We start from the raw sequence: 15,341 nt of genomic DNA on the forward strand, positions 1-15,341 counted from the left end.
TTTTTCCATGCTTCGCATTTTAAATTAAAAATACGGAAAAAACACTACGGCTCACGCACACTCCGGCAGCGAAGAAAAAATTCTTATTACCGCCTTTTGCAAAGATGGAGCGGCAGGAGGATGAAGCTGCGAGAAGGATTTGGGATGGAATGGGATGGCCATGGGTTTGGGCATGAGCATGGGCATGGTCATGGGAATGGGTGTGGGTATGGGTATGGCGCTCTGTGGCCCGAGGTCTCCTGGCGAAACAGAAAAGAAATTAAGGCAAAAATTGAGTAGGTTGAAATTTGTGTACCCGTTCTCTCGGTTCGCTCAAGCCGCAAAGAAATGCTGCCCAGCACTACCCCCTCGGGTTGCTTCCTCCTCGCCCCGGTCGTCGTCCAGCAGTTTGTGTGTTTTAAAAAAGCGAAAAAAATCTTTTCTCTTCGACAGCAAAAAAAAAAATTAAAAAAATCACCAAGAATGGTGGATTGTGGGGCGGGCGTGCGGGCAGCGGGGTTGAGGAAGCCTTCGAATAAATGAAAGAATTTTTTTCTGCTGTAGATGCAAATGGCAGGCGCCGGAAACGGAACTACAGGCTAAGAGGATGGGGTGCACCGTCAGGAAAGGATGCATGATTGCTCGGCTATATATGAGTGGGGCGCGGGAGGGGGTGGGAGCGGCTGTGGTTGCGCTGCTCATCAACGCCATGAAGACTCTGCCCCCCACCCCTTCTTCATCTTCTTCACCATCCCATATTTATTTATTTAAAAAGAAAAAAGTACATAACAAATTTACGCAACTTCTTCACAGCGCTTTCTTGGACCTTTTTTGCCGTGTCCAGCGCACTTTATTAAAAACAACAAGTACAAAGCGAAAAGGGCTGAAGAAATTAAGAAGGAGCCAAAGAGTTCGGCTCGGGAAATTTAAATAAATTGCGGCAAGGGTTGGAAGGAAGGTGCGCGACCGACCGACTGAGAAACCGAAGGCGACCCGACCCAATCACAATCTTCGTGATGTGCCTCCTTGGCACAATTTTTTTCTCTCCGTGCAGAATTTTTCTTGTTTTTAATTACGACAACGACAGAGCACAGAGCGCTCTAATGGCCGTGAGGGCACACCCGGACTTGGGACTCCGGACTACGGACAGCGGACAGTAGACTACGAACTACGGACTTCTCCGGACAGTCCGGGTCTTATGTAAAGCAATACGCTAGCACAAACACACACACACTCACAGAGAGACCCTGAAAAAAGGCTGCGTGGCAAAGTCTTGGCAAGGAAGTTGAAGAAAAAATTGGCACTGGGCAGGTATATATACGTGTGTACCCAAGAACTGCTACCCAAAAAAAAAAGAGGCGGAAAAATCAAAAGAAGAGAAGAAAAGAAAAATCACTGCCCCTCGCCTGGTTTTGATAATCTCCCACTGAAAATTCCAATTAAAAACTCTTCATGTGCTAAAGTCAAATCAAAGAGATAGAGCTCAGAACAGGCGGGTTGGCCGTTGGCAAGCTATATCCCTCCCATTTCTATTGAAATTCTAACGCAATTAGTGCATGAAAATAAAGCGCCAATGCTGCGTATGAGTGATATATAGCTTAAATGCTACAATGGCTAGTTCAGCTCAGCTCAGCTCAGCTCTCTGGTCTACAAAACGAGCACGAAGACGATGACGAGGACCAGGACGAGGAAGAGGAACAGTACCAGGACCACGACCAGTCAGGCATAATTGAAAAGCGAGACCGGCTGACAAGCAGAGTAACAAGCACGTGGAGCAAAAAAAAAATGGCATCAAATGGCTAGTGCACAAGCATCGCACAGAATGCCGGGGATGGGTGAAATGTAAAAAAAAATTCAAATGGCAAAATGATCAAAGAGGCCAAATCTGTCTAAACCATAAATGAACAAGGTTCGATCCACATCAATGGCATAAATGCTAAGGAAAAGACGTTATCGGAACGTTAATTAGTAGGATGATATACCATCCATTTTATAACTCTTAGTCTTGAAATAAATAATAATAAAATATTTATATGACACATTTCATGTATAGCCTTGTAAATTGTGATTATATTTTTAAGTCTTTTTTATATTGTTGTTTTCTTAGCCTTTTCCTTATTTTAGGAAGTGGTCTACTCTTATCTAAAAACTACATGAGGAGGCAAATATGCATTCAAAATATGGATTAGTATTTTCGATAAATGTTTGAACTATTTGGCTTATCACCATCCGAAAATACTGATACTGAAGTATTAGGATTTAAGAACTATTATGTTGTCTTAATATATTATATACTAATATTATGTTGTATTTAATATTTTCATTTGACTCGCAAATTGTTTAAGTATTTAATTATCCCTATTTTACTTATTTTTCGAACACTTTTTCCCTCAAAGAGCTAGCTCCTTGAAAGGTTTTCCATTCACCCCCAAATTCATTAACAATCTGGACATCTTAAGCCCTTCCTGCGTTCGACATTGGGTACAGTCCCATCCAGTGGTCCTAGCCAGCAACCCAAGCCCAGGAAAAATCGATAATTACTAATGTAACTAAATACAATTAAAAGCAGGACCGAAAAAAATTACACATACACATAGAAGGGGGAAAATCGCGGGCATTTTCATGCAGAGACAAATGAGCGGAAGAAAGAGCAACAACAACAGCAGCCGAAGCTAGAAAAAATCGGGAAATGCGCTTACTTACAGCCCAGTTGGCAAATGGGCAACCCAGGATGCTACCCCCTCCCGATCCCAGCACCATTTCCACACCCCGTGGACCGCTTTTCCTGGTTTTCCGCGGACTATCAAAGACAATGGCGGGCCCATTCAAGGGTTTAGAATTTCACCATTTGCATTTTTCCTCGACTCCCAACGCCCCTCCATTTCCATCCGATTTTGCTGTTCAGTAATTTCATTTCATTTACCATTTTTTCTAGCCGTTCCTATCATCCTTATCTTCGACTTGATTATTTTTTTCAACATTTCCTTATGGTTGCATGCATTTGTCATTGAAGTTTGGGGAGTCGAATTCACAGCTTGATTAAATGCCCATTGAAGATGAATGTAAAATTACAAGGCAGCGGGAAAAAAACATCAATATTGTAACTGAAACTGAAGTACATGTCACAATTTGTCTATATCCTGATTTGCGCCCACCCAAGGGCTGAAGTTTTTCCACCAGAGAGCAGCAAAATAATTGCATGCAAATGAGCCACTGACGTGCGGCATGAAAATCTACGTTATTATCCCATTGGTAAGGGTGATGAGCAAAGTTCTGGGAAAAAAGTGATGCTACTACATAGGGAAATATCCATCGACTTGCATTTTAACACATTTCCAATGAAAACCTAATGTAGACCACATTAATCTTTAAGAATGGAATGGAATTTATATACTTAAAATGAGTCTTATTGTAAATACAAATCGATGTAACTAATTAAGAAGCATTTAGATTTGGGAATAGTTGAGTTCTGCTACTATCGCATACCCGTTACTCAGCTGTAACTAATCAACGAATCTAGTATACGCTCTTACTCTACGATTAGCGGGTATAAAACCTGAGAGCTAATTAACATAGCAATTTTATATATGTATAACCCATACAAACATTTGAGCCGAGTACTATTATAGATATTTTCGTTGACAGAATAGCGAATTTTTATAATTTACATAAGTAGCAAAAACCCTCATTAACCCTTATTTTATGTTACCAAAAAAGAGACATAATAAATTCAGTGGACCACAAATCAATTTCGATCTTGGGACCCCGCTGATTACCCTTTTGGCATTTCACTTTGAACCCAGCAGCTAGGAAAAAAAACAAATCAACAGTGGGCACTCACTAACGAGGAACTTGTGATTGAGAGTCGTGGCCTCGAGTTGCCAGTTTCTACAACGTTCGATATTTACCTGCAACGAGACGGAAGAAAAGAGAAAATTTGCAAATTAGTTGAAATGCATAATTAGGTTGCCAAATTGTAAAACTTTGTGTTTAGCCAAGCCAGATGAGGTAGCGAAAAATAAGAAATTAATAATATTTTTTAAGAATAACCGGGTGTAGGCAGTGCAGCTGCCGAAGAAGACAAGGAAGGGGAAACTTTTCGAAAGCGGAACCAAACCAGTTGGTCCAATGGCTGAGTTTTGCTTGATCATCAATAAGAAAAAGCAAAATGGAGTCGAACCATCGCAACGTTAACAGCACCGACTAATTACACAGTTAGCGATAGATATGGATACAAAGAAAATATATAACTTTATATATGTAAGCTGGCAATTGGGTGCAGTTTGCAGAGAATTTTTGCTGAGAAATTTTGAATCATTTAAACCGGAAAGATTCTCCTAATTGTTGAGGCTAGAATTAAAAATACGCTTAGTACCTTACATAAAGAGAAATCTTAGTGAACAACCGCTTGGTCTCAATAAAATGAAATTCAGTCTAGACTTCAGTTTACTTTTATTATACCCGTTACTCGTAGAGTAAAAGGGTATACTAGATTCGTTGAAAAGTATGTAACAGGCAGAAGGAAGCGTTTCCGACCATATAAAGTATTCTTGATCAGGATCAGTAGCCGAGTCGATCTGGCCATGTCCGTCTGTCCGTCCGTCTGTCCGTCTGTCCGTCCGTCTGTCCGTCTGTCCGTCCGTATGAACGTCGAGATCTCAGGAACTACAAAAGCTAGAAAGTTGAGATTAAGTATACAGACTCCAGGGACATAGACGCAGCGCAAGTTTGTCGATTCATGTTGCCACGCCCACTCTAACGCCCACAAACCGCCCAAAACTGCCACGCCCACATTTTTGAAAAATGTTTTAATATTTTTTCATTTTTGCATTGGTCTTGTAAATTTCTATCGATTTGCAAAAAAACTTTTTGCCACGCCCACTCTAACGCCCACAAACCGCCCAAAGCTGCCACGCCCACACTTTTGAAAAATGTTTTGATATTTTTTCATTTTTATATTGGTCTTGTAAATTTCTATCGATATCCCAAAAAACTTTTTGCCACGCCCACTACAACGCCCACAAACCGCCAAAAACTGTCCTTCGCACTTACACTAGCTGAGTAACGGGTATCAGATAGTCGGGGAACTCGACTATAGCGTTCTCTCTTGTTTTAATTGCGAAGAACGATCTTCATTCATTCAGAGAAAATGCCGAAGACGGGCGCAAATAAAAGCAAATTGGTAAGCAAGTAAATTGCAAAATTGCTGATTGTGATACACACACACAAATCCAAAGGTGTTCGAAAGAAAAGGAAGACACAAAATATATACAAATGTATATACAAAGAAAAAAGCAACGAAATCAAATATTCGCTAGCTGCAAAAGTTTATTGAACTTTTTCGACGTTTCGCTCGACTCTCATTATGGCTCCATTATATTGTTGTTGCCCGACTTGGGTAAGGTGTACGCCAAAGTTATAAAATCGGCAAACAACAACAGCAATAAGCAACGCATATTAATGAGTTTTGCATGCGACGCGACTTTGGCTTTTCTCTCAATGGTGTGTGTGCGCGTGCGGAAGGCATTTTCGAGCCAATTAACAAAGGTAACGAAACAAATTACCTATTGAAAATTGGACACAAAGAAAAGCTCAAATTTAAGCGCATTTCATTTCATTATCATTTTACATCTCTAGTGAATACTTTGCATTTAAATTCGACTTAATTCTGATGAAATACATAAAAACACGCCATGTATTTGTAATCTTGGTTTTATTTTAAATAATAAGCAATACAAATAATTTGAAAATATTGATTGTGTTGCTGTGTAGAATTTAAGCGCGAAAATGCTTTAAAACCCCTAAAAGTTAGGCTAATAGGGAAAATCCAGACACTAAACGACCTTCAATCATAAAAGAAAGGCAGACAAACCTTGAAAAGTGCCATAAAAATCAAATAAAACAAATGCGAGTAAGAACAAACTGAATGAAAAAGGGGGAAAATGCAATTTTAGGTTTAACCCCTCTTGCACACACACACACAAACAAACGCACACATAAGCTCCGCGTAATAAAAAGCGTGAAAATGTATGAATGAACGTGTAGCCCTCTCATTCGCTCGCATTTCCCCAACATCACTCCATCTCACTCACGCCCAATGTGTGCGCTTAACTTTTGATATTGAAATGGAGGAATGCGGCAGAAAAGGAGGGGAAAAACAAAATAAACAAAAAATAACATAAATTGATAGACTCAGAACGAAAAGGGGGAAAAGCAAAGTGAATGCTAAATTTCACGAGCAAAACAGAGGAGCAGAGTAACAAAAAATAATCATAAAAATACTTAACACACACACACACAACCAGCCGGGGGCATAGAAGACAAAGATGAAGAAGGCAAATAAAAGAGAACAAAAACGAAAAAAAAAGTAAAAGTTGAATTTTTCCAAAGAAACTGCAGAGCAAAACAGAGAATTACGCGAAAAATAATAATAATAAAAATACCAAAGCGAAAAGGAGAGACGCCAAGGCAGACACAAAGCAAATAACGTGTGGGAGCGTAGAGTCAGTAAGTATGTGTGTGTGTGTGTGGGGGGATGGTTCACTGGAGGGGTGCGGGGTGGTGGGGGCTGCCTCTATGGGATGGGGAGGCAAGGTGTGACGCAAGTACGCGTCAGACGAACAGACGCAGCAGCATCATTTTTATGGCCCTGTCTACGCGAAAAATGAGAAAACGAAAAAAAAACGGGCGAGGAAGTGGAAAATATAGAAAAACCTGGCACAATAAGACGCCTCGTCTCAGACGGGAAAAGCAGGAAAAGCAGACATGTGGGGAGAAGAAAGCCATGCTCCCCCCACCCCGCCCCTTCCCCCCACACACACACACCATTACGAAAAGGACGAAAAGAGGGGTTCCACAAGCTTAAATAACATGTGAGTGGGCTAAGCTGGTATCCTTCGGTTTAGGAAACCGAAGAGTTTGCACAATAATATCTACAGTAAAGTAACCTTGTATGATTTTATACCTATTTTTATGATAAACATGCATATGAAATAATACTTAAAAACACCAAAAGTATTGCTTAAGATTCATAAGAAATGCTATTTTTATGAGGGTACATATCTAAATAGATAAGACAAGACAAGAAGTGAATACCTCGAGCAAGGGTTCTGCAAGAAGTTGCACAAGTGTCAAGGATCCACTGAGCACACACAATCCAGCACTACAGAATCAAGTGGATGAGATTGCCAGGGGGCAGGCGCAAGAGAGGGGTGTATGGTTGGCGAAAGAGAGGGGTGCCTGATTGGCGAAATAGAGGCTTGTATGGCTGGGGAAAGAGACAGCACTAAGCACGTTAAGCAGCTGTTAAGCGGACACCGGCAGCTGCTAGCAAATGCACTTTGTGCTCCTGCATCTCTCGGTGTGGGAGACAAGACGGCTCAAAAATCAGGTGGAGTAACGGAACAACTCTCGACTGCAGCCCCCACACAAGAAAACGTTTATCGGCTTCATGTGTACCACAAAGTCAACCGATGGGGATACGTTGGATCTGTCTTGCGAAATTGGCAGACAGGAAGCCCGAAATCGAGGACAGATGGAGCAGCCCCAACAGCTGGCACTGAAATCAGAATATATGCGGGGGTATCACAAATATGGTAATGGTAAGCATTAAGTAAAGCTTATTCCTTATCTTCAATGCTCAAAACTGATTGAAGATTGGGCCTGGGAGTTTAAAATTTGGCATTTGTTGTTATCATGTCTGAAGTAAAGTCAAAAAGTAAGTACCACAAGTTAAGTAACCGGCAAAGTGTAGAATTATCCAGAAACAAATCGCCAAACGACGAACAATAGCCCCAGCATAATGAGAGAAGCAGACAAGCGAACCGAGGCAAGCAGGAAGTGTCGGTCATTTGGTCAGAAAAGGGCATATTTATTGGTTGGATAGCGGGGAAATAAGGCTTGCAGCTGAAATTGAAAACATATAAGATCGAATCCGAGCAAACCTAAACTTAAATTGAACTTGCACTCGTATCTCAGGGGGGAAAAGGGCAGTGAGCAGCCATCTGGGATGGGGATTGGATTGACTGGGGGACGACGGGATGCCATGGTATTGGGGACTGCGGATTGCGGACTGCGGATTGCGATGTCAGATAGGTTCCACCTTCTGGCTGACTCACACACACTATGTGTACACATGTGTGTGTAGGACCCTATATACCGATATGATGGTGAGGCCAAATACAAATACAAATCGTGAGGCTTAATATGCATGGCTGGATAAATTGCTGGCTGCCCCGAGTCGTCGCCAGCGTTGCTTCTGCTGATTGAAGGCAGTCGGCGAGAGCTCAGCTCAACTGAACTCTGGAAAAAAATCGAAAAAATAACTAAGGCGGGGAAAAACAGTGGGGCGGTAGGGATTTGAAGGGGGTCCGTTATTGAACACAACATGCCATTGGGGCGGCTTCAGACGACGACGGAGGAGACCACGACCACGACGATGACGATGACGACGACGACTACGACGACGCTGGCAGTCAGTCACTCAGCGAGTCTGCTTGATTGGACTTGGACGGACCTCGAAACGTGCCGATTCCCAGCTTGGATATATGCACCCTAGGGTGGTCCGCGTTGTAGGCTAATATTCGGGATGCCTTTGCAGTTACGAGGGCAAAGCCGATCGCCTTTGAGAAACTACCCGCTGCTTAAGGTTCTTGTTAAAATACCAGAATATCTTGTAAGGCTTTATAAAACAACGTATTATTAAAGGATTATGTTATAAGAGGCCTTCTTTTTACCTGGTATTTTACTATTACGATTTTATCAACTCAAATTTATAATAACTTAAGTTTAGTTCCTTTAAAATATATCGCTTATACGCAATGTTGTGTTTTATTACAAGCTTTGTGGTTATGTATTCCATGTTTAGCTGTTGCTAATCGACATTATCAAAAGTTTTTGGTATTTTTATGCATTACTATTAAATTTTTTTTTTATTATAAACCTATATGCACATATATACCTATTGGCAGGTCCACCCTAGTGCGAGAAACATATATTTGTATGCATGCTACATGAGGCCATCGTTTTGTTTGTGGCTTCTCTCGAGCAAAGGTTTCGCCAGCCCTTACAAGCACAACCATACACTCCACATACACTCACACACACGCACACACTCACTACACACACACACCAGCACACACTCGTTGTGAAAATACACGGTTAATTTGCCATTTTTATGGTTTCATGCCTTTGGCCTGGACAGTCTAAACAGAAACGGAAACAGAACTACATAACTACATAGTATACAGAAGTGTATGTATTTAATCCCACAACTCTGCTCAAAGAAATTTCACAAAGCAAACTTGATACAGATTATGCATACGGACACATGTATTCCTACTATATACAGATAGGAAGATATGTACATACATATATAACCCATATATCCCATCGGTCGGCTGTTTATGCACAAATCAAAAACTACGCCCTCTTCAGACGCAGAAATGGAATGGAAAAAAATTACCAAAAATTTCAATTTCAAAACCCAAAGCCCAAGCTCAATCTGAAGTTCTCCCCTGGGCAGCCAGGGATTTCTGTGCATGTGTATGTGTATGTGTGGGTGTGTTTGTGTGTGTCTATATGTAAGTTGGTATGCAAAACTGGGAAGGAAAAAACACGGGATGACGAAAGCCAAAAGAAGAAGCCTCAGCACCACACGAAAATCATCATCATTTATGCAGATTTGAAGGCAGTGATAACGACAGTTGTTGGAGTGTGTGCGGCCTTTTTTTTTATTTGCGGGGGGATTCATGCGATACGTTTCATATCTATGTGGGTATGCTTATGTAGACGGAACTCAGCTCTAATGTTCATATGTATAGAGGCAAGTTTGTGCCTGACCATACAGTGCGTTTTAGCAGTGTAAGATCGTATTAGGTCCAAAAACAGGAACATTAAAAAACATGCGAGACACCATCTCTATATAATTAATACGAGTTTGTACTCGAAATGCAAATAAATTCGTTGTTTTTAGAAATATAAATTAATCTCAATAATTACAAATTACTTGGCTTCATAATATGTATTAAAATAAAATACATTTTAAGTTGTTTAATTTTCAAACGCACTGTATCCGCACTTAGATATGCATAAAATGTAAAAAATAATGCATAAATAACTGGACGTTATCAGAAGCAGAAAAAACTTCCACTCGAAACTCTGGTACACCCCCGCCATCCCCGCGATATACCGCCCTTTTTTTTTTTAGCATTTTGCAATGCAAATTTGTATTTTTTATATCGAAACACATGCATAAATACATAAGCAAGCACAGACATACATATCAATTTAAAGCCCTCTTTCAGCAAAACTTTCTTTCTTGGGTGTTTTTTGAAAGTAAAATAAAAATAAAAGTGATTGGAACTTTTTCGGAGTGATTTTACAAAGCGATAAGAGCGCAGCCAATAAAATATTTATGCATTTCATATATGTGTATATAAACTATATGTGTATATATACAAAGAGCAAGTCTTTTTATTCGGTCTTCTGATAAATTTCGTTGGCAACTTATTCGCCAATTGCTTTCGCAGAGTTTCTCACAAGACAACTGCAATTTGAGCGCCTAGAAAATAAAAAGCGAATAGGAAACTTTGTGGCCGGCATGAGAACAAACCAAGTACTAAACGAAATCAAGCCAAACCAAACCAAAACGAGTCAACGAACAAAAAAAAAGAATCTAAAGTGGCGAGCGAACCCTATAATCGAAATCGATTTCGCAATGAGGTATACCATATATATGTATGTATAAATGTATATATATGTATGTATATATATGTAGGGGAAGCGACACCTAGAAAGGGGCTATCACCCCACCACCCGATCCCAATACCGTTGAAATGGCACCTCGACGAAGACGATTTGCCAAATTTGCTAAACTTACAAACTGATGGCCATGTCGTGATGGGTATTCTCTGTATTTTTCGCTCGAGTTTCTATGTGTGCGAATTGATGTGTGTTTGCATGGCTTTGTTAGTAAATTATGTTAATTGTATTCTTCTTCGACTGTCACCGTATCAAACTCTGCCTGGCAGGCCAGCCAGCTCGGGCCCATCAGTCCCACCAGCACCACCATTGCCAGTACCAGCTCCACTCGGAATCCCAATCCCAGACACCAAAACAAAAACAAAAAAAAACACAATAAAATCAGCCAAATATTGGCAAGCCGAAATTGGTGTACACTTGGGGGTGTACAACCACTTAATCCATTCATCTTCTAGTGCCAAGAAAGGTGGGATCCCAAATTAAGAGAGGAAATGTGGGACCACTCAATTGCAAATCGTTGTTTGCCCTGCTCAATTGCATTTATTGAATAGGTTAATATGCGGTAATAATACTAGTTTTACACATTTTTCTACATCTCTGTTCACAAGTTTTCTTTTAATACACCCAATCCAATAATTTTTCATTAAGGATGCGAAACCTTTTAACCCGAAATCAGCGAGGGTATACAATTAAATTGGGAAACAAACGTACGCTCTTTTCTTACATACAGATATCCATGTGAATTTGGTGTACCCAAAATATAAGGTTATGTACAGTACAAATATATCTTTATCTGTATCGGACCGCTCTACATGCATATACATTTGTATACACACATGCACAAGCGGATCGAAATAAAATAAATTGAAATTCATTTCGTGTGCGAAACGGCGCACAGAGGCGTGTGCAGAGGGGCGGAAGGGGGAGGGGCGGAAGGGGGAGGGGCAGAAGTCATCCACTTGGGTCATTTGGCACACCAAATCATTTTCGGTGCCCACGAGAGATATATTTTTAAAAAGATCAAAAACCGTCGAAGAAACGTACAGCACGCAGACAGACATCCGTTTTCGAAAACCATTTTTCAAGTTCCTCACCGATACGAGAGAATTGATATTATCCCACTTGTGCTAGATCTTTCAATAAAGCTCTAACAAGCTGAGCGGAAGCATTTTGTGTGAGAAACAAAAGGCTAAAAAAAATATATATAAAATAACGTGCGAACCAAAGTTACAAACAAGAAAATGCCGGCTCAAGTCGGACATGAGCTGAGAAACTTAATTTTTGGCTGACCGACGATTGGTGAGACAAGAAACTGGTTTCCAATTGCCGGCAAGAAACCGACCGCAGGCAACGGGGAGGAGGTGCAGGGCGGCACGCATGACTTCAGCACCAAACCACAAAAATACGAGAAAAATACGAAAAACACGAGAAAGAAATACTTTGACGCGCCGTTTTCCCAGCTGTTTGTTGACCTCAAAGAACCCAAGTCAAAGCTAAAGCCTGAGCCAAAGCCAGAGCCTGAAGCTCTAGCCAAAGCCAAAGTCGGGCCAAGTCATGGTTATGGCCAGGCCAAGTCGGACCGGGCCATAAAAGAAGAGCAGGCCGAGCACAGTCGAGTTAATAATAGGCAGCCAGCCAAGTAAGCCCAACTTGAAGGCGATTCAGCAGAAGACGCCAGCAGCAAGGGGAGCAGAACGATACTGGTTCTTCAAAGGGGCTCTAATGCGAGCAGAAAGAGACGGTGGCCAGGGAGTGAAAGAGAGCGCAGCTAAGTGTTGGCTTACATGGGGTTTTCTAGAACCAAGAAACGGAAATACTCTTTCGATAATTCTTTTATAAAACAAATGTTTAACTCAGCGTACTAAGCCTTATTAGTAAATAATGTTATCCAATAGGAATTTGGCTTCATATATAATTTCTTAATACAAACAGGTAAAGTAAACCATTTTTAAGCCATCACTGGTTGGATATCCAAAATAATTTGTATATTAAAAGTGAAATTTGGATTTCTTTTAAATTGGCAGCTTTAACGAATTATCTTTAAGAACTTACAACGACGAAAATACAGTTCCCGTTTGCTTATACTATAATATAAACCAATTTGAGCTACAGATGTAGATATTTTTATTCGGGTTTCAGTTGGCATTGTTGTTTTAACCACTAGTTTATTTTCCAGTATCCGGCCAACCGGCAAAGTACACTCATTTTGTAGCATTTGTTGTTTAATTCTTTGGGCCACAATTGAGTAATCAAGCGTAAAGTCGGAGTGAATGAACACATAAGAGCGCAAAAGCGAGAAGCAAATTGGCTACAAAGGACTTCCCCAAAAAGAAGATGAAGACGGCGAATGTGGCGCCAAGCAAATGCAAAAGGAAACCCGGCGAAGCAGCAGCAAGTGTCAAAAACGAGATGAAAAGCGCCAAAGTGACGACACAAAAACCTATAAAGACCAAGTAACGGCGCAAAAGCAGCAACAAAATATAAGACAAATCTTCAAGGACGTATGCCAAGGTAAACAGACACACATATGTAAGCCAAAGAAGGAGAGTACGAAGAGGAGGAAGACGACGGCGGGGGAGAGTGGCGGGGGCACGAAAAATAAGTAAAAGTAGAAGAAGCAAGACGGCAAAAGAAAACGCGACCTGTTTGATGGCAACTCACACACACAAACACGCTGAAAAGGAGATGTGAAAAGCAAGTGTAGGAAAACTCGTTTCCAAACGAAAAGGGTGGGGGGAAAATCCCCAACAATCAGGAATAACTCGAGTAACAAAATGTAGGTAAGTTTTATAGCGTCGTCCGCTTCGTTATCTTCTTCTTACCGAAAGGAGTCAGTGTGTGTGTGTGTATGTGAACATAAAATTTAATCAAAAGGCAAACATTTGAAAATGTGCCAAAGAAGGAGGCAAGCCAAGGGAGAATAAGGAGAAGAAGGAGACGACGTGCGCGTAATGTGCAGTAAAAGCCAGTTTGATAACGGTCTACTTAGCCCCCTCCCCTCTCAGCTTGTCCTAACTGCCTAACCCGCTCATGTGTGTGTTTGTATGTATGTGTGTGTGTGCAATGTCTAGCCTAGATTTACGGACATAAATTATGCAAGAAATGGAGCAGACAGCGAAAAGGAGAAGAAAAAGGAAGAGCGCAGACAGTGGAAAGGAAGAACCAAAGCAGCAGACTGGCAAAGTCAAAGACAAGGTCAAGGTCTCTATTTCGCTCCCTCCTCACCCCTCTCCCTCTCTCACACACTCTTTGTATCTTTCTTTCTTACTCTGTTCAAGTCAAAAGAAATAATAATAACAACAAGGAGCAGAGGGCCAAAGAGGAAAACGTGTTCCATTAAACAGGTTCTTCTTCGTTGGCCAAATCTATTGGTCTCATGTTGCCGCGAAAGGAAAAATTTGATGTTCTACCTGCTTTGCTACCTGTTGCATTCGGTAAAAAAAAAAAACTAAGAGTCACTTCAGAGGAACACAAAAGACTGACCAACCCTCTTATAACTAACCAAAAATGAACCCTCGTATACGCCTGCACATAAGAAGATTGTAAAGTCAATGAGCTCAATTTATTTTGAGTCACCCCATGGTATTTATAGCTATAAGACGGTGATGTAACTAGGAGGAGACATATACCGAAAACCATTATAATGTGGGCAAGAGTTTAAACTCATGATACCCAAAATTTCACCATTGAAGAGAGTTGCAGCAATCAAATATAAAAATGTTTCAGAAATATATTTTTCTTGATTGCTTTAAATGTAATATAATTGCTATTAGTATATCGAATATACCAAAACTATAGTATATGGGCTAAAGTCAGCTCTCCATAATACATTGGTAACTCCACCGCACATGTTTGTGTAATTTCTTTATTAAAGAGTATCTAACGCCCTTCTCCAAGAAACCACAAAAATGAACAATAATTCTTAATTGTCATGGGAGCGTAGCACAAAACGTTCTCTTTCTAATTCACTTCCCGCTTTTTGAGGTTTTCGGTTCGAAATTTTGTGTTTTGTGTGCTTTTTTTTTGTGGTAATTAATTCTACGCACTTGCGCAACAATGTCGCCGTGTTCGCTATAATTTCCAACCAAGTCCACGCACTGGATTTTCAAGGTCTAATGAGTTTGTTGCCACCGAGCGAGAAACCATTGGCTATAATGAACCTGGCCGAAGAAGAATTATAATAATCATAGAAATAAATGATTAAATTGCCTTGCCAACAGTGCGTTTCATGAATATTAGGTGAAATATGTGGTTCTTACGTCAAGAACTCACTTGAGTTAGTTGCGCAAACCAATGATTATGTGGGAACTAATTTTATAATCATACAAACCTCCAGTTTTTGATCTTAACTGAGATCATATGTATTTGATAAGGCTTACAACCCTGTAAAAACCAATTCCTAAGCATTTCGCAAGTATTCCTCAACCCATCCTAAACCTCTATTCGTTTATGTGACGCACTGTAAACAAATCTTCAGTGGTTCATTATTATAATTGTAGTCGGTCCGGAGCTTTCAGGCCTACAACTCGGAACCACCAACTTCTTGGCGATCTTAGGCACATGCGGTGGGGTGGGCACGGGTGGGGAGGGGTGGGGGAAGG

The 15,341-nt window shown here is 40.7% G+C and overlaps 1 protein-coding gene across 3 annotated transcripts in view; it reads right to left on the reverse strand.

Moving 5' to 3' along the window:
- The window catches only part of LOC6529385 (broad-complex core protein isoforms 1/2/3/4/5), a 51,669-nt gene that overhangs the window by 7,122 nt on the left and 29,206 nt on the right, over window positions 1-15,341 (reverse strand). The window lies entirely within an intron of this gene.

The sequence above is a fragment of the Drosophila yakuba genome, chromosome 2R (genome assembly GCF_016746365.2).
Source record: "Drosophila yakuba strain Tai18E2 chromosome 2R, Prin_Dyak_Tai18E2_2.1, whole genome shotgun sequence".
Classification (NCBI taxonomy): Eukaryota; Metazoa; Arthropoda; class Insecta; order Diptera; family Drosophilidae; genus Drosophila; species Drosophila yakuba.